Source organism: Camponotus vicinus, unplaced genomic scaffold, assembly GCF_025532165.1.
Source record: "Camponotus vicinus isolate PSW18456_S1 unplaced genomic scaffold, iyCamVici1.0 SCAF_4, whole genome shotgun sequence".
NCBI classification, from domain to species: domain Eukaryota; kingdom Metazoa; phylum Arthropoda; class Insecta; order Hymenoptera; family Formicidae; genus Camponotus; species Camponotus vicinus.
The window spans coordinates 7,782,061-7,809,511 of record NW_028141976.1 but is presented as its reverse complement, the minus strand read 5'-3'; the positions used below and the strand labels follow the sequence as shown (position 1 = coordinate 7,809,511).

Sequence of the window (27,451 nt, the reverse complement as noted above, 5' to 3'; positions counted from 1 at the left end):
TTTAGATAGAACATCTCTTTATTAATACATACAGTCGTAAAACCACTCGGGTGCACATCTGGAAGCTCGCAACGAGTGACAGAGGAAAAGGGATGCACGGAGGAGAAAGATTTTGGGAAGAGCACCGGTTAATTTATCCGTTCCACGAATTGGAACACACAGTCAATTATCTATGTTAATCGAAGTGAAACGATTTATAAATCACGTAGTTATAAATTACGATGTTGAAATATTTATTTCTCAAGCGTTACGTTATTCACTTTATCCATCTTTCTATGTCAATATATTTATTATTCATTCGGAGTAATATTTTTAACATCTGATTATATGATTTATTCATAATTTTTTTTTAATCCAATACAAGATATTCAAAATATGTGTCATATCGGTAAATTATATTTTATATAGAATAAATTATCTTAATATTTTGTTTACGATAGAAACTTTTGGCAGGTTAAAACGGCAGCAGCAAAACGTTCGTTCGTTGACATTTAATTCAGGGGACGTCCATCCTATTCAAAGATCATCGACACGTTCCTTAGCCTCCATTCGCGCGATCCTCCCGTAGCGAAATGTAGCACTTTGGTCGGAATTGTCTCCGTGGATTCGCGAAACAATGGCTCGAAAAATATTCAGCACCTCGTGTTTTTCTCTATTTAACGCCGAAGCGTAGGAGAGGCCTTTTTTCCGTCCATTGATGTGACGGAACTCCGTCGGAGAAATGGAGCGTGCGCGTGGCGAGAGAGCCTCGCGAAAAAGAAAAAGGAGAGAAAAAAAAGAGAAGAAACGTATTCCCGCGGGAATGCGCCTCGGAGCGACTCGTGTGAAAGAAAAAAAAAAAGGAATTTGTCGAGCGCCTCGCGTGCGTTTTCCACGGCGTTTTCCATCGTTGTCTCCCCGCTCGTTGCCGGGGGAAAATAATGAAAATATTGACCCACGCGAGAACGACGACACATTATCCCGACGTTTCCCAGGGCCCGGGGACCTGCACCGGTTACATAGTCGTCGTCGTCGACAAGCGACGCGAGTGTTTCGGAGAGAGCAGCTTGCGCGGCTTTTAACGCCCGGTTTTTCGGGTGCTTCCTAAGCAAACAGACCTCCTGGCGATATGCGGGGAGTCTTTCTCCATCGCGTGCAAGCACGTGTCCGCTTTGTCCACCCCCGCGTGACCATATTACGGTCGGAGGAGAGAATGGTATCCACGTTTTTCAGCCTCGCGGCTATCGACAAATATCCCGCTGGTGCTAGGTACGTGCGTAAACAAGTCTCGAATCGTCTCGACATTCTTCGACGTACATGCGCTTCGAAAATGCTCGCGATCAAACAGTGACTTGCGGGGAGACAGAACGAGGTGGAGAGGCTTTATTCGAGAGGGCTTCGATGGGCGAGATGAGTTGCATGTGAAACAGATTTGACAGGCGAGCAACTGAAAATGCATAAATTATGAATTTTGCATTTTCCTCCAACGTGATAATTTGCGCATCGTCAAAGGGAGGTGAAAATGTTGTTAAAAATTATACGGATGATAAATTTAATTATTCCGTTGGATTGTAAATAGAATTCTGGTCGACAGAAATACGCGCGTACGGAAATATTGGAGAGCTTGAAAGTTCGAAAATGAGATATAAATGCACAGTCGTGAAACTATCAGCCTGTCCGCATAAATGCGGACGCTGGGGGAAGTGCATTCGAATAAAGTGCATGCAACGAGATGAATTGGCCACGATAGAAACTCACGATGGCGCAAAATCGCGGAACGCTATTGAATAGCAAGCCACAATGTCACATTTGCAATCTGTAAAATGTTGAACGCTTATACAGGGTGACCCATTTTAACTTAGGCAGCCAAATAACTCGAAAAATAAGCAAGATAGAGAAAAATGTTTTAGACAAAAGTTGTATGGTTTCGAGGGGGCCATAAGATGGTATCATTGGTTTGACCTTGAAGAGTCATTTGAAGGTCACGTGAAGGTCACTTCAATTTTTTTAAATGGAATACCCTATATATTTTTATACATTCTTGTAGCTTATTTCGAGAGCTTTCCAAAACACTATAATTAAGTACCTTTCCGTTAAGTACTTTTTGAGTTATGATGCTTGAAATAATTTCTTAATTTTACATAAACCGTAAAATATCTTGTAAAATATTCATTTTTCGATTATCTTACCTTAATACTTTTATGTACAAAATAATGAGAGGAATCAATTGGTGTAAAGAAAACACATAGTTGTTTTTAAGAAAAAATATGGAATTGTTAATTGCAAATTACATATTTTTTCTTCGAAACAACTATGTGTTTTCTTTACACCAATTGATTCCTCTCATTATTTTGTACATAAAACTATTAAGGTAAGGTAATCGAAAAATGAATATTTTACAAGATATTTTACGGTTTATGTAAAATTAAGAAATTATTTCAAGCCTCATAACTCAAAAAGTACTTAACGAAAATGTACTTAATTATAGTGTTTTGGAAAGCTCTCGAGATGAGCTACAAGAATGTACAAAAATATATAGGATATTCCATTTAAAAAAATTGAAGTGACCTTCACGTGACCTTCAAATGACTCTTCAAGGTCAAACCAATGATACCATCTTATGGCCCCCTCGAAACCATACAACTTTTGTCTAAAACATTTTTCTCTATCTTGCTTATTTTTCGAGTTATTTGGCTGCCTAAGTTAAAATGGGTCACCCTGTATAAACGAATTAATACAACGCCATGCATACATGCGTACATACGAGCTATGTATGATAAAGGGCGTGAAACGTACAATATTGAAATTCACATTTAATCTGCTTTTTATAAGCTATCATTCTTATAGGATCACCGTTTTCCACATATTATTTGTTTAATTTTTATATAGCTTTTAGATATACTCGTCAAAAATATAAATCAGACAAAAAAGTATTTTTTTTAAACTTCCATAAAATTACATCTCCAACATACATTGCAAAATTTAAGAGACAATACACACGTTAATCTTTTTGTTAAAAATTAGAAAATATTGTATTTTATAATTTAAATTTTCTACAATACTTCTATTGAATTTTATTATGTATAATTTTCTCTATAATCTAAACAAATTTTGTTACAAATACATATTTTCTGTTTTTTCCTCTTTCTCAATAAACCTAGATATAAATAGTTGATGGCTAGGGACGGTTATTATTATAGCAGTCGTAAAGTCTTAATTAATAAAGATAACGTGTGAACTCTCGCTATATTTGTTATTAACAACGTAAAAGCCGCTTTGCTCGCGTTACATCAGCGAAAGTAGTAATATGAATACCTCGCTGTGTATGTGGCTGGATATTATTAGTATTATGCTTTAAAGTTTGCAGCATAAAATCACCGAGAGATCCGGCGCTCTCCTTTTTCCATTTCTATGCCTGGGAAACGTGCTTCTGAGGGCTTGTAAAAATGGCACGGCATGTGACACTGTCGGCACCATTCTACTGTATTTCTCGTCCTAATTATATCCTCCCAATGCGAAACTCGTTACGCTCATCTCTCCACTATCACGTCGCCTTGCATTAACCCGCAGAATGTTTTGCTCGCTTAATTACAATGGCAATTTTGCTAATTAGGTCAGGCACGTATGCTATCGTATGTAATCGCGGCGACCCACATGTATTTGAAAGTAGTCGAGTTACAGCCGTTGATAACTCTTTTTTTTTTCATTTTGAATAAAGCACTGATAAATTTTTAGGAAAGAAAAGTTGGAATATATATATTGAAAATTTACTGATTTCAATAAATAATCGAGTTTAATAGAGAGAATTATTTTGAATAAATAGACACGCTGTCAAGTTTTAATCGAGATTAATTAAACATTGATTTTATTTCAAACCGAGAGATATTGCGGGATCGCACTTTCTTATTCCTTGCTGCTTCTGACGTACAGTTTGCTTTTCTGTTGAAAAGCAATAAAAGTGCGCGCGTTTTTTTTTCCCTCTGACGGAAACAACGAAGATTGCGGGTTTAAAGCTATTCGGAAAATGACGGAAATGGAGAGCGACGGAATCAGGTCGACAGCGTTATACGCCGTTAATTCTGTTCTTATTCGAAAATAAATGATCGCTTCTAAACGAGGACGTAGAAGTGCTATTTCAATTATCAACTTTATTTGCGTAAATAAATGTGCAAGCGTATTACATTAATTTTCGAATAAAATTATGTATATTGATTTAAATATTAATTAATAATACGTGAAAAAAAACACTAAATTATTAAATAAATTAAAATCCTATTGCTCTCTCTATTTTTTTAGACGCGACAGCATTTGATTTCGTTAAAAAAATTTTTAAAAATTTCGCGTCATTCACTTGTCAAATTAAAATCATAAAAAAACACTCGGTTAAAATACGTTCCACAATTACGCAATTAATGATCACATGCTTAAACGATCTTCAATTTTATGATCAATCGTTCAACGAATAAAATTTAATGCCAAAATTCTCTTTTGCAATTCGTATCTTTTGTACTCGTAACGCGATGCTCAATTATTGCGCGATTGCAAATGCTTAGATATGTGCAAATGGGAGAACGCAGCCTACATTACAAATTAGATGTTACGCGATTACTTAGCGATTAAATTAGGGGTCGCAACAGTCGCGCTTGTAACGGTAACGCGTTACAGGTACTGTGTCTGTATATAAGCAACCGCACTCACAAAGTGAACGTCCTTAACAATCCGAGCGTTTACTAAGCTCGCGAAATACTTTGTTCCACAACGAGCTGTGACTAATTGCGAAATGTCGTTAAGAACATTCTCTACGATTCTAAGCGCCCGCTGCAGAAAGATAAATTGCATTTTACACCATATATTTTACGTTGCACGAGCATAGGACCAAAAGTGCTTTAATCTATTAATATACCGTTCTAGTATGTCAAAGAGTAAATTTTAAAATCCAGTTTCCGTAAAACAATCCAAATTCTCACTGATATCCGCGCAATTGGATTATGCATGAATTATGAAGTTTTAGACAAATTATATCTTTTTCGTGATACACGCACACATGTAAATATATAAATATATACAATTTAACGCGAGATGCAAAATGTTAAAATTCATCTGTTCGCGTTCTCGATTTTTTCAAGCTACTCGGCGTTTTACGGCACGAAACGCGGCTAAAAGATCGGCAAAGAGTGTTCAAAGGACTGTCTTTCTCGCGTTCTTATTCTACCGTTCTTCTGCGTTCACTCGTTGAGGCCATTAAGACCAACCAGTTGGGTGGCCGATTTTCAGCGTTGGTGTCGTCGTTGGTATGTCTTTAGTTCCGAAAATAGTCGCGCTAGTAATGCACATAACCCGATATTTCTGAAGTGTATGGTTCCTGCACTTGGAAATTCTCGGAAGTAAGGATATTTCGGTCGAATGTTTCGCGCGGGTGGTCCCGTCTGAGGATATTTCGCTATCGACATCATAAAATGGAAGATCGAAGTCGAAGACTTAAAAATCGATGCGCGAGAGAAACATAATTATCACCACGATAATACTCAATATCGTGAGTAGACTGAAAGATTTAAGAAAAAATGTATTATATTAAGTATTTTTTTATTTTTTAATTTTTTAATAAAATATTGAAATATTATATTAAGTACTTTTTTAACAAGCGCATTAATAAGTTATTCAATTATTCGGTTATCCGATTTAACAAAACTGTTAAATCTCGTGATTTCTACTGCTCTGAGGAACGACAGCAAAGTGCGTCGCAAATGCGGGAGAATAAAAATGCCATTACGATGTTCGGAATAAAAACAAGGGAAAGTGGGAGGCGACGAGAAAAAGAGAGAGAGGGAGAGAAAGATGTAAGCGCGAAATCGATTTAGGATACTATACATACCGTCGTGGTGCGAACACGTACAGGAAAAACTCGACGCATCCGTCTCGGCGGTCGCTGACGGATCGTTTGATTGCTTCTCATACATATCGCGGGGAAAAGCATTTGCGAGGAAGATTACCCCTTGCTGAGATGCTCGCAAGGGATGGCGTTCGAAGGGGAATACGCGATAACGCGTCCTGAAACGAGCTCCGCGGGGCTGGCGGGGGGGCGCCTCGCCTGTTCCGTTATTTATGGTTGCATTACCGAAAGCGGCGTAAGGACAGTAAGTGCGTGGGAGATGCCGCGTGCGAGGCTAAAGTATGTATAAAGTGGAGAAGCACATTTTTACGATGCCACGCTGAGCTTAATCCGCTTCCTCCGCGATCGGTTTCACCCCCGCGCCCCGGCTCCCGCTCGCTTTCTCACGCGCAGGGGGTCGCACGTCCCCGTATGTTACGGTGGATCGCGTTGTTGTAACGGCGAAACGGATATTTTCGCGTAAACATTTTATATATTATATATATTCCAAGAGAGAAATATTCTCGTAAGAGAGGAATATTCTCGTAAACCAGAGAATTTCATTACTTACATCGTAGTAAAGTTGTAGTATAATAAAAATGCGTGGTCGCATACGCACAGGAAGATAGCAAAAAACAATCTACTCTCATTCGAAAAATGGAGATTTATTACTGTTATAAATATAATATTTTCTTTGTATCCCCTCTTTTTAATAGAATATTTTATAGGAGCCTTATTTACTGGAAGAATCGTCAATTTTTTATAAACTTTAAAAAAATAATATGTATAGGATATCCTAATAGTTCCTGCTGTTTTAGAGAAATATAGAGAATGTATCTTTTAGATATAATTTTTTCTTTAAGATATAAAAATACCGATAATAATATATATAAATCTTGACTAGATTTCGATAATTCTTATCGACTTTTATTCATTTTTGTTACATTTATTTTAAGTTACATTTCTCATATACGAAAACTTTGTAAAATATATTTTCTATTTCCTTCCAATGTCAATTATTAATATCAGAAATTTATTAAAAACACACTAAATGTATAAAAATTTAAGAGCATTCTATATTTTGAATATCGAATATACTGATTATCTTAATGTCTCTTTTTTCGCGTATTATTGGGTTTCACTCAAAACGCATTTTCATTCAATTATCTTGTAATTTTGATATTGCTATTTTATGATTTCATCTATGATAAACTTATATTTTAGAATTTACGAATATATTGGAACCTATAGCTGAAAGTACCTGTGAAAGATGAGTAGGCAGCGGTTGACGCGACCAAAGAGAGCAGAGATACGCGATGGGACCTTAATTAAAAGAATCTTCGTTTACTCAGTCTGGAGTGCCAATCACCGCGTTTAATTACTTGCCACTTTTTTATCATTTAAACTTTTCATTGGGAGTTAAGGAAATTTACGTGCGGCTCTCATTAACGTTTATCAACGTCAACTCGAGAGTCGAAAGTACTAGCTACTCAACGATTAGAAGCGAGCAACCTTGTTTCGCTCACGATATGCTAATGAGGCTTTTCGACGCTTTCCCGCTTTACTCGAAAATACTAGCGAAGATTCTCTGAAGTATTGGGCGCTAGGTATGGGAAATAGTACCGCACAAAAATACGTGAAAAATATCGAGATGAATGCGAAAAATGGAGACGGAGAAACGAATGCGACGGAATTCAGGATGGTATTTGCCGCGATAGTTCAGTCATGTAACGGAGGAGAGAAGGTTGAGAACCCACTGAAAATAGCAAGACGATATTTGCAATGAAATAATATATTAGAATAAATGAAAAGATAATAATGACAATGTAAGTGCGTGATCGACGCAATTAACGCAGCGGAATCAATTATAATAGGCTTGAATAGAGTTATGAGGTAGGACCTATAGCCCATGCGGTATCGAGCGCGAGCGAGATGGATCAATTTATAAATGGACGACCGATGTATCGGCCGCCCAGGTGAGAAAATCAAACAAGAAAATAAAACACCCTCGAATTAATAAAGTTGCGGCATTTTCAGTCTAATATATTAATAATAATACAAGAATATTGAAATTCGCTCACTCGATATTCGCAGTAAATAAGCAAAAACTCGCGGAATTCGGGTCGTGCACGACATGCGTAAAAGCGCGAACAAATCGATATCGATATATCACGCGAGAAATACACAGAATACACAGAATGCGAGAGAATAGGAATTACAGACGTAATTACACACAAGATTTGCAGATTGACTGGCGGCGGCGGTTCCCGGAGAAGTCGCGATAAAATATATTAAGCACGAATGGATCGATCCGCTCATCGATCGCTCGAAAACGCGAAACACTAAAAAATATATCGAACGCACTATGCGAACGTAACCAAACACACGAGAGTGATGATTATTATAAGCGGTTATTGCGATCTATCTGCTCGCGACGCAAAATCGATAACTTAAGTCCTTTTACTAAAAGAATCTCAAAAACCTCTCAATTAACATAGGCAGCGGTAACGACGTTATAGAGGTTCGGGATCTACGTCTCCTACTTGCCGAACAGTGAGGAGCGGAAACAAACTATGTTTAAAGAGAAACCACGCCATAAACTTTTTATTCTCTCGAAATCAATTAAACGCCTAACAAGACCCGAACGTCCAAAATTTACTTACACATCCAATAGACTGCGGAATGCAGGAGGAGAATAGGGGCGGCTATATCGCAGAAATATATAAATTTTCTGCCTCAGGATCTGTGGGACTTGAACCCGAAACCCTTCATATGGCAGGTAAGTACCTTGCCACCTCAGTCACACGCCGCCCCGGATTGTAATGAATGAAATGATTGTAATGATAGAAAGGTGACGTCATTGCGAAAGCAATCTCACTTCTATTATGTTATTATTGCAATGTAGTAATTTGTCACGACATCAAGATTTCTCGGTATGATTGTACGCAATTTGAAGCGTCTTTTTATTAATAAAATCGCAAGAAGGTTTTATAATTTTTCGAGTAAGTGATAAAGAAGCAAAATTAATTATACACATATATTGAATAATGAAAAATTAAAATTGAAAAAATTAAATATATGTATATTGAATAATGGAAATAAACCGAATATATTTGTTCATTAAAATTAAGCATTCAATTTTTATAACCAATAAAAATTAATATAAATAATAAATATAAAAAGATAAAAATAAAAAATATAAAAATAAATAAATGATATAATAAAATAGATTTACAGTTAAAAGGATAAAAAACAATACGTGTGTGAGAAATTTATGTACATTTATATATAAGAGAAAAATTATTTATTTGAAAGATATTCGAAAATGCTACAAAATTTGTAAGGACAAAGATTTACAGAAGAATATCAAAAAGGAGGCATTAAAATGAGAATTTTTTTTAAATAAAAGGATGTTACCAACACATGGCGTTGAGTGTTTTCGTATTTTCCTCAGCTCTTGAGAGCGGAGCGCATGCTATTGTCAGAGTTGCTGGAATAACAAACTCGATCGACTCGACCCTTTCTAGGAATAGCCAGCTATCGGGGAGCATTTCGAAATGGCAAGCTCCTTTCGATCATAACCTAGTCACGTTTGCGAAAGTAAGCTTCCTGTAAATACTGCTCGGTTTCGGCGATAGATATACTTCAAATGTCAACGACGTGACGAACGTATCCGCGCGAATCCCTGATGCTGGCGCGAGCTTGCTCGAGGTATATTTGCAAAGGATCAGGATTGAAACTTACGGAATAATCGCAGTATCATTTAGAAGATATCGCACAAATTCTATTTTCTATTTTATGCATTTATCAAAAACAGATTCAAGTGTTTGTTTTATTTATTTATAAAACAAATTTTTCTAAGAGTTTCTGCGATAATATTCACACATATCAAAGAGCATATTACATACTGTACTTATTTGTAAACATATCATCTTATTTATAAAATTACGCAAATTTTGTACTATTTTTATTGAAATTAATAAATATTAATAAATTAAAAACGCATAAATATTTTAAATTGTTTAAATATCTTTGTTTCAATATACATATATAAAATACATTGAAAAAAATTCTTTCAAAATCAATAATCATGATATATGTAATATCTGAGAGATGTTATATAATATTATGTAATAAATTTTTTTATAGATAGAAATAGTATAAAAAATATGATAAAAATTCCTATATCTTTATCGATGCTTGATTAAATATATAATAAACAAACAATATATTTGTAAAATTGTATATGTAATTATAATTTTATATTGTACTGTTTAATGTTACATCAAAAAATAATGTAAATAATTATTCATCCAAGTGCATTAATTCTTTTATTTTTTATTTTTTTAATATATCTTCGAATTCGCAAAGGCCATCATTTTATAAATCAGGAAGGTCATCAAAATCCGTTGACAGAGAGCTGTTTAATTCAACATTTTCAATCTACAGCAATAAATAGTTATTTACATTGTCAAATTGATAATCATTGTAAAATTTGATGTTCATAACTGTTTGAAAGAACATCTACAGAATTTCTCTCAGAATTGAAAGAACTGCTTGCATTATAGTCCAAACTATACGTTAGCTACTCATATAACAACATCTTCAGCAACATTTATATCAAAATTTAAATTACAGTCAATGCATGTGTTAACAAATTAAAAACAAATTTAAAAATGTAATATATTCAAATATTTTCGCGTTAAGACAATATGTTTAAAAAAATTATTCTCGCACAATCAATAATATATCGCATTATATAATTAAACATTAACGTTAATTATGAAACATATAAAAACTATAGATATAAATGGTATAAAAATATTTATAAAATTTTAAATCTTTGTCGATGATTGATAATTGGAACTAACAAACTGTATGTTCGCAAAATAGTCGATATGATTATAAATTTGTGTTATATAGCTTAGTTTACCACAAAAAGCAATACAAATGATTACTCATTAGAGACGTTTTATTTTTTTCACTTCCTTGGGATTCTCTTTTCTCTTCCCTCTTGTCAAGGCATCAAAATTCAATATTTATTACAAACATCAATATCACAATCAGAATTATCGTCAGAGATGAAATAAACATCAGTATCACAAACACTCGTAAAAGAAGAACTCGTCAAAAATTGGTTCCCAATAGCTGCTTGATGTAGCAACATCTTCAGCATCAGTATTCAAAAGATTGTTTGAACTATTTGATAATCAGGAAAATGAGAAACAAAAACTTCCAGATTAATCAATATTATATTAAAATCTTGTTTGTATGTCCACAATATACAATTATTAAGTTTAAACTATTAAAGTGTTTAATAAAACACATTTATTATTCAATAACTTAAATATTCCATATATTCATATAAAATTCAACATCCTAATATAAAAATTCTTGTGCGATTAGTTAATTTTCACAATTCATACAAATTATTACAAATTATTACAAATTATCGATTACATAAGTATTAAATATAATAAATAGTAAATTTTTTTAATTATCACATTTTGATAAAGTATTAGTTATACAAGCTACATAGACTCAAATATTTATAATTTTTATAGTATAAACACATGATAAATACTTGAATTTTATGATTTTATTCATGATATACTTTTTATTTATTATACAAAAGTATGTATAACTGATAAAGTATATATAACTGACTTAAAAGAGATAAAATAATAATATTCAATTTATCGCCATTTTACCTCTATGGATCACCACACCTCGCTGATTTCAAAAGGTACATAGATTTGATGAGTGTTGATCAAATGTAACATTAAGTTGAAATAATTATTGTTTTGAAAGACTTGGTTGCAATATTTGCACGTCATTGTATCACTCGATTCATTTAATATAACATGATTACTATACAATATCCAATATCGGTGTTCTTTCGCTGTATTTTCATCAATTTTATGGAAATTTTTTAAATGTTCTCTCATATTTTTCGAAACGGTGTAACTTATATCATAATGCATATGACAAATATCACAGTCTGCTCGATTGTCTTCTGTTATAGAAAACGGCCATTCAAATTCCTTTTTTGAAGCTTCTGATTTAATACTGTTATAAATATCTTTATGATCACTTTTTATGTGGCATTTTATACTTGTATAACCTTTCTTAAGATAATAATTTGCACCACAAAAATTGCACTTTGCAATCATTTCTTTGTCGTTAATAACTCTTGTGAAATAGGGCCATACATAGCTATAGCATACATAACTATCGTACGTGGCCATATTATCCGCTTTGTATCACAGATTATATATGACTAAATTCAAACGAAGAATAATTTTAACGAAAAGTATAGACATCGATAAAAGAAACAGAGAAAGATCGCGGTCAAAATGTCTTTGTATAAATGTAAATATTGATACACAATCTAAATCTGCCTAACAAATCTTGTGATTAGTTGCTTATTCACTGCTGTCTGTATGCATGCGTATATGCATAAATTCATCATAGATTTTACGTTAATAAATACGGAATCATTATCAATTAAAGTATTAATATAAGAGATAACAGAGATGTTTTTCATGAAATTTTGGGTATGATAAAAGTACATATATTGATTAAATCATATATAACACCAATTTTTTAGCAGACCGAGTGATACGAGAAATATAATGTTTTCCTAAGAAAAGGTGCATAAATTAATTGAACACCTACAGAATTTCTACTAGAATTGAAAAAACTGCTTGCATTATAGTCCAAACTATACGTTAGCTACTCATGTCAGCATCTTCGGCAACATTTATATCAAGATTTAAATTACAGTCAATGCATGTGTAAATAAATTAAAAACAAATTTAAAAAAAAAATTTTTCATCAATTTTATGGAAATTTTTTAAATGTTCTGTCATATTTTTCGAAACGGTGTAACTTATATCATAATGCATATGACAAATATCACAGTCTTCTGTTATAGAAAACGGCCATTCAAATTCCTTTTTTGAAGCTTTTGATTTAAAACTGTTATAAATATCTTTATGATCACTTCTTATGTGGCATTTCATACTTGTATAACCTTTCTTAAGATAATAATTTGCACCACAAAAATTGCACTTTGCGTCGTTAATAATTCTTGTAAAGTAGGGCCCATGCCAACTGAACAGAAGAAGCGCGATCACGCCGCTTGACACTGAAACGGTTAATAATGTTATAAATACCTTTATGTTTCCTTGTTATGTGACTATTTATATTGGAATAGTTTGCCCGAAGAGAACAATATTCATTACAAAAATTGCACGTTGCACCTGGAACGATTTTTGTAAAATACGGCCATGCATAGCAAGCCATAATATTCGTTTTGTATCAGACTGTATATGACTAAATTCAAACAAAGAATAATTTCGACGAAAAACATAGAAGTTAATAAAAGAAACAGAGAAAAGTCGTGAAAAAATGTCTTTGTATAAATGTAAATATTGATACACAATTTAAATGTGCCTAACTGTTTCAAGATTAGTTGCTTATTCACTGCTGGTAATCTCATTGTTTGTACGAAAAAATTACATAAAGAGAAATTAAATCATCATAAATATTACAATAAGTATGAATATTAAAAATTACTAATCTTTGCAAGATAGATCTGTCTGTGAATCTGTATCTGTGAATTAGCCACAATTACTTCTATCAAAATAGGTAGCATAAATTACCACATCGATAAGAAAGGAAAAGTATGAGATACATTAATAGAGGAGTATAATATATTTTTCTGTGTACTAGAATAACCCTATGTTAAATAGATATATTATCTTATTTGTTTAATAAATTTCTTACTTATCAAATTGCATCAAATACATGTTACTTTTATTACAGTCAATGCACAAATAATTGAATTGGAAACAAACGCGGCTTATGTTATAATATTATAATATTAAAAAAAAAATATTTTGTTACTATATTTAATAAATTAATTATTAGAGCTTTTGTAAGCAAGCAAGCTTTATGTATGTCCACTTAATTAATAGCTAGAATAATTGTTCTAACAAATAAGTTATTGTTTTAAAATTTTTTGGATTGAAAATTTTATCATTGTTTTTTTAAATCTTTTTCATTTTTGTACTAAGATAATTATAATTTACGATAATTTATTTATTTGAAAATAAATACCTTAGGAACTTAAAAAGATTCACTTTCTGAAGACTCACATATCTCTCTATATCCATTAAAATAAATTTATTTCTCGATTTTTAAAAGAATGATTAGATACATTACTTTAAAATTTCTTTCCGAACATCTTTTCGAGAAACATATTAAATACGTTTCAATTGCTTATTTTTTAAGACTTTCTCGATTTTTCAGCGTACAATATCTAACAATAGGAATCAATTGTGGAGAACTTATTGCGAGAGATGCAGAGTGGAATGCAAAAATTTATCTAGATTGAATTATATAAAAATTTTTATAAGCTTATTGAATTTGAAACTAATTTAAAAATTGATGTAACGAATATAAATAGAGGGATCATAGGATAAACAATTGATTATAATTTTTCTATAGTGTAGTAAACCTATAGAATAATAAATAGTTAAACATAAAAATTTTATTAATTTTGATTTTTACAAGAAACTTTTTTTAGAAGCAAGAAATTTTAAAACTATACTTAATTGTGAACAATAAGTAACATTTTGTTCTTATCACATTATATATTGCTATCACATAGAAAATTACACTAAAATAATTTTTTTCTTTTTTAATATAAATTTTTTTGAAAAATTATTACATAATATAATATTTGAGAGCTGAGATTGTATCCGGCGTAAAAAAATTGCAAGAAATTATAAAATTACTCTTTTCTTCTCATCTTCTTCATTATTCTTTCGTTTTAAAATACATAACAATTAAGAGATTTAGCTTAAAATAATGAGATTAAAGTTTAAAATAATTTGTAAGAAAATAAACTAAAATTTTAATTATAAATAATAATTTTTGATACATAATTGGTTTCTTTTTAAAAATTACTTTCAAAATCAATGACAGATGTAAAAATCATGACATATGTAATATCTGTTATATACAATATTATGTAATAAATTTTTCTATACAAATAGTATGAAAAAAATATGTCTCATATATATGTGTATATGTATGTGTATATATATATATATATATATATATATATATATATATATCCATGTATGTACATATGTATGTATGCGTACCGAATTCTTTTAAAAAATTATTTTCGAAATCAATAACAAATTATGACATATGGAATATCTGAGAGATGTTAAATGTAATATTATGTAATAAATTCTTTAATAGATAATAATAGCATGAAAAATAGCCGAAAATATATCTTTGTCGATGTTTGATAAATATGTAATAAATAAACAATATATTTGTAAAGCAGTAGATGTATTGTGATTATAATTTCATGTTATATTACTTAATGTTACGTCAAAAAGCAAATTATTACTCATCAAAGCGTCAAATTTTTCCATTTCCTTACTTTCAAATATATTTTCGAGTTCAGTGGGGTCATCATATTTAGCAATGTTATCAAAATCCGTTGATTGAGAGCTGTTTAACTCAGAATCTCCAAAATATGGTGATATATAGTCATTTACATTGCCAAATTGATAAAAATTGCGTATTAGTTATTTGTAGCTGCTTTTAGGAATGTCTATAGCACTTTGCCTAGAACGTAAAAGACTGTTTGTTAACCTGTTTGATATTATTTTATTCATAATCTTTGTGATAAAGATATATTAAATAACTTGAATTTGATGATTTTACTTATTATATATAATTTTATTCATTATGTACACAAAAATATATATGAATTAGAGAATGAAAAGGGATAAAATAATAATATTCGATTTATCGCCGTTTCTCTCTTACCCCGTTTATTGGAATTCCAAAGGTACATCAACATTATGAGTGATCAAATGTCTCATTAAAAAGAAATAATTGCTTGGAAAAACTTGATGGCAATATCGGCATTTTATTGTACAATCCTGATTTAGTATAACATCATTGCTACGTTCTATCCAGATTTGATGTCCTCTCGCTGTATTTTCATCAATTCTATGTTCAGTTTTTAAATGTGTTTTCATAGGGCTTGTAACGGTGTAAGTTATATTATATATTTTAGGACAACTATTACATTGTACTTTATCGTCTTGTATTACAGAAAAGGAGTATGGACTTTCTCCTATTTTGGAAATTTTTTAATTGCCGTTTGAGTGCCACGAACTTTTGTAGAAACTCGATCGAAAAATGCCAAGCGGCGCGATAGCGCTTGTCTTTTAATGCTGAGTCGAAAAAAGCTAAGCGGCCAGTTTTGTTTATAATATTAAAAAAATGTACACTTGCAGAGTGTTATATTACTTCAATTTCGTCTTAATTTACCTATGACCAAACGGTAACAATAGAGACACGCATCGACAAAAACCGAACGTGCAATTACTGTGAACTTACAAATTGATGCGCTGGCACTTTTAAGCACTGAACAGAAGAAGCGCGATCGCCCCGCTTGACACTGAAACGGTTAATAATGTTACACATACCTTTATGTTTCGTTTTTCTGTGCTGTTTTACACTGGAATAGTCTGCCCGAAGACAATAATATTCATAACAAAAATTGCACGTTGCATGTGGAATGTTTTTTGTAAAATACGGCCATGCATAGCAAGCCATAATATTCGTTTTGTATCAGAGACTGTATATGACTAAATTCAAACGAAGAATAATTTCAACGAAAAACATAGAAGTTAATAAAGGAAACAGAGAAATGTCGTGAAAAAATGTCTTTGTATAGATGTAAATATTGATACGCAATTAAATCTGCCTAACTATTTTACGATTAGTTGCTTATTCACTGCTGGTAATCTCATTGTTTGTAGGAAAAAATTACAGAAAGAGAAATTATATAATCATAAATATTACAATAAGTATGAATATTAAAAATTATAGGTCTGTCTGTGAATCTGTATCTGTGAATTAGCAACAATTACTTCTATCAAAATAGGTAGCATAAATTGCCACATCGATAAGAAAGAAAAGTGCGAGATACATAAATCGAGGAGTATAATATACTTTTCTGTGTACTAGAACAACCCTATTTTATAGAGATATATTATCTTATTGACTTAATAAATTTCTTACTTATCAAATTGCATCAAATACATATTACTTTTATTACAGTCAATGCACAAATCATTGAATTGAAAACAAACGTGGCTTATGTTATAATATTATAAATAATATTTAAAAAAAATATTTTGTTACTATATTTACTTTAATAAATTAATTATCAGAGCTTTTGTAAGCATGCAAGCTTTTGTAAGCAAGCAAGCTTTATGTAAGTCCACTTAATTAATAGCTAGAATAATTGTTCTAACAAATAAGTTATTGTTTTAAAATTTTTTGCATTGAAAATTTCATTGCTTTTTTTACATCTTTTTCATTTTTGTACTAAAATAATTATAATTTACGATAATTTATTTATTTAAAAATAAATATCTTGGGAACTTAAAAAGATTCACTTTCTGAAGACTCACTTATCTCTCTATATCCATTAAAATAAGTTTATTTCTCGATTTTTAAAAGAATGATTAGTTACATTACTTTAAAATTTCTTTCCAAACATCTTTTCGAGAGGCATATTAAATACGTTTCAATTGCTTCTTTTTTAAGTTTTTCTCGATTTTTCAGCGTACAATATCTAACAATTGGAAGCAACTGTGGAAAGTTTATTGCGAGAGATGCAGAGTGGGATGCAAATATTTATCTAGATTGAATTATATAAAAATTTTTATAAGCTTATTGAATTTGAAATTAATTTCAAAATTGATGTAACGAATATAAATAGAGGAATCATAGGATAAACAATTGATTATAATTTTTCTATAGTGTAATAAACCTATAGAATAATAAATAGTTAATCATAAAAATTTTATTAATTTTGATTTTTACAATAAACTTTTTTTAGAAGCAAGAAGTTTTAAAACTATACTTAATTTTGAACAATAAATAACATTTTGTTCTTATCACATTATACAGGGCGATCCTGAAAAACGTTATGTCTTTAAAATGACGTATTCCTGACACCATTCTAAGACAATTTTTCCTTTACCAAAATTTGATTTGAAGCGTAGTTTTTGAATTATGAGCAAAAATACATAGTTAGTAAATCACGCGTCGGGTACAGAAGGCAGGCAGGAGCGGCGCGGCGTGCCGCGAGCGCGGGCGCAGCTGACCGCCCGATGGGTGATTATCACCGCATGAGTCGCTAACTATTTTATCTTATAACATAAAATTATGCTTTAAATAAAATTTTGGTAAAGAAGAAAATGTCTTAGAATTACGTCAGAAATACGTGTTCCTTAAAATAACGTTATTTTAATAGTGAAAAGTTGTTCCGGATCGCCGGCCGTCCGACATTGCAATCAGCTGATTGCTACACGCGATGTGTGTATGGCGGAGTGTGTGCGTAAGAGAGAGAGAGAAAGAGAGAGAGGGAGGGTAGGAGGGACAGACATTCATACACACGCACGCACTTTTTTTCTCGCTTTCTTTCTCTCTTTTACGCAACACTCATACACTCTCTCATTCAGTCTCTCACTCACACTCTCTCGGTCACTCACTCACTCACTCACCTGCTTACTCACTTGCTCACTCACCTTGTAGCAGCGTAGCGAATCTTCATGCTATGTATTGTTGTTATCTGCTGCACGGTTATGATTGCTAGAGATGCGCGACACATCGAATTTTTTTCGATTATTAGTCTCACACTCGATTGACACAATACAGATTACACGATAACGAGTTTACTGTTTATTCATTCACTATTGGTTTATCGATACCAAAAATTACTTTCAAAGAAACGCGAATGCAAACAGCACATGACTCGACGCGAAGCGACGGACCGCGGAGACTGCGCGACCACAAGAGTTATGTTGCCAGAAACGCGACACGCGACATCTAACAAACGACTTGCGCGTGGCGCGTGATTGACGCGAGATAAGACGAACGATCGGCTAAAACCTTCGCATTGCGAATGCGGTAGAAAACATGAAACGTATAATGACATACTTAAAAAATTAATTATTTATTATAAATAATAACTATTTCTAATTATAATAAATAATTATTATTTTAAAAAGCATGTGTTGTACGTTATTACGTTTTCGAAATTATTGCATTCACGATGCGAAGATTTAAGTCAATCGCAAGAATAATGTAATTTTAATTACATTATTCTTGCGTCGCGTGTCGCATTTCTGGCAACATAACTCTTGTTGTCGCGCAGTCTCCGCGGTCCGTCGCTTCGCGTCGAGTCATGTGCTGTTTGCATTCGCGTTTCTTTGAAAGTAATTTTTGGTATCGATAAATCAATAGTGAGTGAATAAACAGTAAACTCGTTATCGTGTAATCTGTATTGTGTCAATCGAGTGTGAGACTAATAATCGAAAAAATTTCGATGTGTCGCGCATCTCTAGCAATCATAACCGTGCAGCAAATAACAACAATACATAGCATGAAGATTCGCTACGCTGCTACAAGGTGAGTGAGCAAGTGAGTAAGCAGGTGAGTGAGTGAGTGAGTGACCGAGAGAGTGTGAGTGAGAGACTGAATGAGAGAGTGTATGAGTGTTGCGTAAAAGAGAGAAAGAGAGTGAGAAAAAAAGTGCGTGCGTGTGTATGAATGTCTGTCCCTCCTACCCTTCCTCTCTCTCTCTTTCTCTCTCTCTCTCTTACGCACACACTCCGCCATACACACATCGCGTGTAGCAATCAGCTGATTGCAACGTCGGACGGCCGGCGATCCGGAACAACTTTTCATTATTAAAATAACGTTATTTTAAGGAACACGTATTTCTGACGTAATTCTAAGACATTTTCTTCTTTACCAAAATTTTATTTAAAGCATAATTTTATGTTATAAGATAAAATAGTTAGCGACTCATGCGGTGATAATCACCCGTCGGGCGGTCAGCTGCGTCCGCGCTCGCGGCACGCCGCGCCGCTCCTGCCTGCCTTCTGTACCCGACGCGTGATTTACTAACTATTTTTGCTCATAATTCAAAAACTACGCTTCAAATCAAATTTTGGTAAAGGAAAAATTGTCTTAGAATGGTGTCAGGAATACGTCATTTTAAAGACATAACGTTTTTCAGGATCGCCCTGTATATTGCTATGACATAGAAAATTACAATAAAATAATTTTTTTCATTTTTAATATAAATTTTTTTGAAAATATTACATAATAGAATATTTGAGAGCTGAGATTATATTCGGCGTAAAAAAATTGCAAGGAATTATAAAATTACTCTTTTCTTCTCATGTTCTTCATTATTCTTTTGTTTTAAAATACATAACAATTAAGAGATTTAGCTTAAAATAATGAGATTAAAGTTTAAAATAATTTGTAAGAAAATAAACTAAAATTTTAATTATAAATAATTATTTTTGATACATAATTGATTTCTTTTAAAAAATTACTTTCAAAATCAATGACAGATGTGAATATCATGACATATGTAATATCTGTTATATACAATATTATGTAATAAATTTTTCTATACAATTAGTATGAAAAAAATATGTCTCATATATATGTGTATATGTATGTGTATATATATATATATATATATATATATATATATATATATATATATTTATGTATGTACATATGTATGTATGTGTACCGAATACTTTTAAAAAATTATTTTTGAAATCACTAACAGATCATGACATATGTAATATCTGATGTTAAATATAATATTATGTAATAAATTTTTTAATAGATATTAATAGTATGAAAAATAGACAAAAATATATCTTTGTCGATGTTTGATAAATATGTAATAAATAAACAATATATTTGTAAAACTGTAGATGTATTGTAATTATAATTTCATGTTATATTACTTAATGTTACGTCAAAAAGCAAATTATTACTCATCAAAAGGTAAAATTTTTCCATTTCCTTATTTTTAAATATATTTTCGAGTTCAGTAGGGCCATCATATTCAGCAATTTTATCAAAATCCGTTGACTGAGAGCTGGTCAATAATTCTATACTTTTACATATATCTTCGAGATCGGAAGGGCCATCATATTCAGCAATGTTATCAAAATCCGTTGATTGAGAGCTGTTTAACTCAGAATCTCCAAGATATAGTGATATATAGTCATTTACATTGCAAAATTGATAAAAATTGCGTATTAATTATTTGTAGCTGCTTTTAAGAATATCAATAGCACTTTGCCTAGAACGTAAAAAACTGTTTGTTAACCTGTTTGATCTTAATATTCATAATCTTTGTGATAAAGATATATTAAATATCTTGAATTTGATGATTTTATTTATTATATATAATTTTATTCATTATGTATACAAAAATTTATATGAATAAGTGAATGAAAAGAGATAAAATAATAATATTCGATTTATCGCCGTTTCTCTCTTACCCCGTTTATTTGAATTCCAAAGGTACATCGACTTTATGAGTGATCAAATGTTTCATTAAAGAGAAAAAATTCCTTGGAAAAACTTGATAGCAATGTCGGCACGTTATTGTATGATCATTTAGTATAATGTCCTTTAGTATAATGTCAATACTACGTTCTATCCACTTTTGATGTCTTTTCGCTGTATTTTCATCAATTCTATGTTTATTTCTTAAATGTGTTTTCATAGGGCTTGTAACGGTGTAAGTTATATTATATATTTTATGACAACTATCACATTCTATTTTATCGTCTTGTGTTACAGTAAAGGAGCATTCGCTTTCTCCTATTTTGGAAATATTTTGTTTTAGTGCCATTTGAGTGTCACGAACTTTTGTAGAAACTCGATCGAAAAATGCCAAGCGGCGCGATAGCGCTTGTCTAATTTTGAGTTGGAAAAAGCTAAACGCCTTGCTAGCCAGCCTTGTTTATAATATTAAAAAAATGTACACTTGCAGAGTGTTATATTACTTCAATTTCGTCTTAATTTACCTATGACCAAACGGTAACAATAAAGACACGCATCGACAAAACCGAACGTGCAATTACTGTGAATTTACAAATTGATGCGCTGGCACTTTTTAGCACTGAAGAAGCACAGAAGAAGCGCGATCGCCCCGCTTGACACTGAAACGGTTAATAATGTTACACATACCTTTATGTTTCGTTTTTCTGTGCTGTTTTACACTGGAATAGTCTGCCCGAAGAGAAAAATATTCATTACAAAAATTGCACGTTGCACCTGGAACGATTTTTGTAAAATACGACCATGCATAGCAAGCCATAATATTCGTTTTGTATCAGAGACTGTATATGACTAAATTCAAACGAAGAATAATTTCAACGAAAAACATAGAAGTTAATAAAGGAAACAGAAAGGTCGTGAAAAAATGTCTTTGTGTAAATGTAAATATTGACATATACACAATTTAAATGTGCCTAATTGTTTTATGTTTAGTTGCTTATCCATTGTCGATAATCTCATTGTCTGTAAGAAAAGATTACAGAAAGATTAAATAATCATAAATATAACAATAAGTATGAATATTAAAAATTGCTAATCTCTGTACGAGATAATCGATGAATTAGCAATCTGTGAATTAGTAACAATTACTTCTGTCAAAATTAGCGCGTAAATTAATAATCTTGTAAATCGCGTTTTTGATGAGAAGCGTTTAGACGCGTCTGTCGAATAGAACGCATCGACAGAAATCAAGTGGCAAGATCTCGATGAATAATTTAATTGGAAAGCGAAGAAAGACAAAAAACCGTGAGATAATATCTCAAAGATATTTTCATTAATTTACGAAAGACGCGACGAAAGCCGTTGAAGGCGGACTCCTCCACAGATGCATTAATATGCGCATTGTCGATGGCATTGTAATGTTACTGGCCGCGGAACAAACGACAATGTTATCGTCGTGAAATAGTATGCTGCATAAATATTGATACGGCAATGTGGTACACTAATTTATTGCCGAGCTCCACGATTTCGCTTCCTTACCACTCCTTTCGCGCTTCTTTTATCGCGAGTGCACGAATGCCACTATTATACATTTTATGATACGTAATGACGATCACAAATTGCTTGGCAGTTTCACAAATACTGTAGATTCAAGCATAGGATTTCTGATTTATTCGCGCCAAATGTAAAACAAAATTATCATTAGAATTTTAATAAATTTAATAATTGATAATTGTGTCACGTGCAAGATTACAAGGGAATATAAACAAGTAATATCCCTGATAGTAGTCCGTTACGTCAATCTTTACATAATTTAAATATCGATCGCTCTTTCTTATATACAAGATATAATAGCGTTCAATCTCGTATATATACATACTAACAAAGATGTTTACAACATGTGACTTTTTTAGGAGTAACGGGAAAAAGCGACAATAAATATTACGCGAGCTACATTAGCAGCATTCTAGTCGGAAGTTGATTGAGGTAATCTCGTTTTTATGCGTGTCAAATTGATAATTTTATTTACCAAAAAAACCTGTTAAACTGATGAAGAAAGAGAGCGATTTATAAAATTCCAAACAATCGCGAAAGACAGACTATCGGCAAAGCCGATGTTTTCCGGCGATGCTCGCGATGTAACACGCATAATAGTCGCGTTGCAATAACATCAAAGTGTGTATCGCGAGAAAATTGCGCTTCGCTCGGGGAGAATCCGAAGCTGAATCCGTTACCGTGAGAAAGTATCGATGCGCGAATAACGAAGCACTTTGAGAATCGTAGAGGCTGCGCGTCCCGAGACACGCGCATCCTAAGGTGACTCGATAAAAGGAGTATCGGCGGTTGTAAACACCGAGCTACCGGTTTACACCTGTGCATGCTCGCGCATACAAAAGCATGCGACTGCAATAGCAACTGCATTTACCATAAGCCCGCTGTTTTCCAGTTCGGAGTTCACGATGATGCTGTCGGGAAATAAAAGAGAATTGATGTTATTATGAATGATGTTTCAAGTTTATTTTCTTTCCTACATGGTTACATGTTTTTAAAGAATGTTGTTTAACGTTCTTTCGAAACAAAATGATAAATGAGGAGAATATTTGGATGATCAAATATTTAGATTATGTATAAATGATTTATACATGTATATCGTGCGCGTTTATCGTTGTTTTGTCTACTGATCTGCTCGCTACATCATGAGGGTTTAGCATCTTTTAGCGTAGTCAGCCGAATCTTTAACGATTCCCAGAGGTTCTTGCCGCTAATGGAGTTGAATATCTCAATACCTATCTTAATATCATTCTCCCCCTGATATCCCAACCGTTTCGTCGGCCGACTTTGCTTCCTTCTTGGCCGCCTCCCATCCAAGTCTTTAGACTGGAACAACCGAGTGAGTCATTCCGCGAAATCGCTTCGCATAAACATGTCTCGTAGATACCTGGTACAGTCAGCATGAATTCCCAATATCAAAGATAACACGAGGGTTTTAAGAAATTTATTCTCAACGAACATTAAGATAAAATGCGAACGAGATCGCGGATAAAAAGATCCTTTTCTTGCAATCAAACGCAAAATATACTCCAACGCAAGAGCGAAAATACTCCAAAAAGTCAATTAAACAATGTAAAGTGTTTTCTTTTTTTTCTTAAAAGATAAATCGAGGGAACGCATTTTTAAACCAGAGCATTTCATGATCATTATCGATCCAGCTGGATAATGAATCGATGACATTTTCAAAGTTTTAGGAGAGAGGCAAATACGACAATTCAGTTTACAGAATAATTTTTGTCATGCGATCATCGGGATTGTCATGAAACTGGGATCGGGGCCAATGTATGTTATCTCTTTTCAATGATTGAGGAGGGATTTGCGGCAACACAGGTGGAGTTGCAAGAGCAGGGGAGTGTATTTACATGTCGTACACAGAGACAGCAAACAGGCACAACGCTGATTTAAATAATGTATCGCCAAACAGAGTCGGGGGCACAGAGGTGTGATGTAGACTCGCCCTTTTATTAGCGATTCGAAATCTCGTCTATTCGAGATATCGATTTTCCTGTCAAAATAATAGCATAAAATTCAAACTTTAAAAATAATACAAAAATAATGCTTGCGATTTGCTCGCGTCGTTCGCTAGAGATTTCGATCGAGGCATCAAATCGACATTTATTTTATCCGTATTCGATATTCACAGCTGCAGCCTGGAAAGTAGATGCGACGTGATTACAACCGCGTGTAATAATTTCGCTTCCTGTCCCACATCGGATAACTTGTCGGATTACGATTCCGTGCTCCAAAATATATCTATCAAAGTATCCCACGTACCGCAAAGAGCGCTTCTCTGAGATGTATCCTATGCGTCAGAGATAGAGTAGCGTGTGCGAGTAGATGTACGGTGCAAGATTGGGCGAGGAAACCGGAAGATAAAAACAAGCTCTGCGACAATGGGGTCGGCAGGACGACGGGGAGAGGAGTCGCCGGCTGATGTTTCGCCGGACAGGAGAAAGGAGCAAGAGGGGTAAGAACCCGTCGCACCGAGAAGGGAAATTAATACGAAGTAGTATCATTGTCTCTCATTTCGCATCGTCTCGATGCCGGGAACTCCGAGGAATTGTGGTCGGACTCGACAACGAGAAAGTTCCCGGAGTCGGAGGCAACCCTGGATAATGACTTTTTGATTACAAGACTCGTCGTCAACGGGCGTCGTCGTAGACGACGCCGACAACGACGCCGACGACGACGACAAGGACAACAAACGCGATGAGAAAAGAATGGAGAGAAAGAGAGAAAGAGAGAGAGAGGAAGAGGAGGAGTCGGGAATGGTGAATCGGGCAGTCGGATCATCTTGGTTCCGACCGATCAAAGTTCCATCTATGTACGTCCGCTGACTTTTGTGACTTTTTCGGGGCATCTTTTTATCAGACCGTCCATTAAAAGTCATGTCATCTGTGCGCGTAGAGTTTTAGATGTAGGACAACCTACATTTTCGCTGTCGTCGATCGAAGAATATTAAAAAAGAATTACGTCTTCGAGTCACGAGCTGCTTCGTGTTACAGGTTGACCCGTTCGCGAACTATTTATCTGACATATGCAACTGTGAATTTTTGAGTTTGCAGTTTGGCACTGATTTCGTGGTCCAAAAGAATTCGCAACTTTTCCAGTTATGTCTAGTTAGAAGTAAAAATATCGAGTTTACTTTTTAATGTCATTTCAAAGATCAACTTATAATAATGTAATAGTTGTCGCAATTTTATTCCCCTTTTATTATCCTCTTCACATAATTTTATCTTTACTTTTTAAGTTTCTCAGATAATTTTAGGAAGCTATAATAATGTACTTACATATGACATGTAGATTTAGAAATTGATACTGGATTCTGCCTTGTGTTTTATATACTTTTATATACGTACCTGAAAAAAGAAAAAATGACATTATATTAGTGCATTTCATTTCGTTCAAATATAAGTTTAATTTAATCTTTTTTGATACAACACATAAATTATCCACTTTTTAAAAAGGCATATTTAGTAAATGTTTTTATTAAGACTGTAATGTGTTAAAGCAAATCACTATCATGCTGCACTTCCGGCTTTCATTTTTCCTTTCAACTCGCTACGACTCTTTTAATCGGAAATATCGGCGATTTACAGGCAAAGGCGTGCGAGTCACGCGAGTCGCACGATCAACAACGAACAGCTCAGTCACGTGAATCTAGACTCACGTGACTGAGCGAATTAACCGTTCATCGTCGCATCGTGCATTTGCGTGCACCTTTGCTTATAGATTCATACAAGTGAGCGAATTAGTTAGAGAAAATTATTATTATTATTTTGTTTTAATATAATAAATTCATTTTTTAATCTCATTTGATACGACATGCAAATTATTATGTAAAATAGTATAAGTATCTAAAGTATATACGCGGATAAATTCACGCAGGGTGTTTCTTAATAAGTGCGAAGAGGAAATAATTCTTTGTCGAAAATTAAGGGAGGTTTTTCATATAAACATATACTCCTACATCCCTCCTTGTGGAATTACACTCCTCCAAAAATGAGGGTAAAAATTAGGTTTTTATTTTCTTCTCAAATTTGGAACAAGTTAAAAAAATGAAATTAGATGGATATTTTATACTAGTAAAAAGGTTATTTATTAATTTATTTTTTTTAGCCTTTTCAACTCCTATTCAATTTTTTATTAGATCTTTTTAATGTTTCTATGAAAAACCCCCCTTAATTTTCGACAAAGAATCATCTCCTAAAATTTTTCGCACTTATTAAGAAACATCCTATATATATATATATATATATATATGTATATATATATATATATATATATATATATTGGACGAGGCTATAATTTCTTTAGCGTCCATATAAGCGAATCGAGGATCATACGGGATTTCATATCGATGTAGCGCGCTATCTGGTCAGCTCCGAGCGGAAAGGACACAAGGGGTATCTGAATCATGGGGATCTGAATGTGTTGAATATTTTTAACTTTTATATACTTTTAAATACTTTTAATATTTTTAAATAAAAAACTCTATTAAATAAATAACTCTAAACACCAAGTAACAGTTATATAACTGTTAGTAATAATTTCTCACTCAACAATATAACTTACTTGGTGTTTGCTGGAATGTATTTATTTATAGTAAAACGA

General features: G+C 32.9%; 1 protein-coding gene and 1 long non-coding RNA gene across 10 annotated transcripts in view; both read right to left on the bottom strand.

Moving 5' to 3' along the window:
• Window positions 1-27,451, bottom strand: part of Ten-m (teneurin transmembrane protein Ten-m) — a 683,381-nt gene that overhangs the window by 606,780 nt on the left and 49,150 nt on the right. The window lies entirely within an intron of this gene.
• On the bottom strand, window positions 12,774-16,532 carry LOC145970964 (uncharacterized). 2 transcript variants are annotated; one of them, XR_014438702.1, is made up of 4 exons: window positions 16,375-16,532; window positions 15,707-16,019; window positions 15,315-15,502; window positions 12,774-12,998 (listed from the first exon to the last, which is right to left on the bottom strand). It is a non-coding gene; the product is annotated as an uncharacterized LOC145970964 (long non-coding RNA). The 2 variants fall into 2 exon arrangements; XR_014438701.1 differs by lacking the exon at window positions 12,774-12,998 and having other exon boundaries at window positions 15,162-15,502.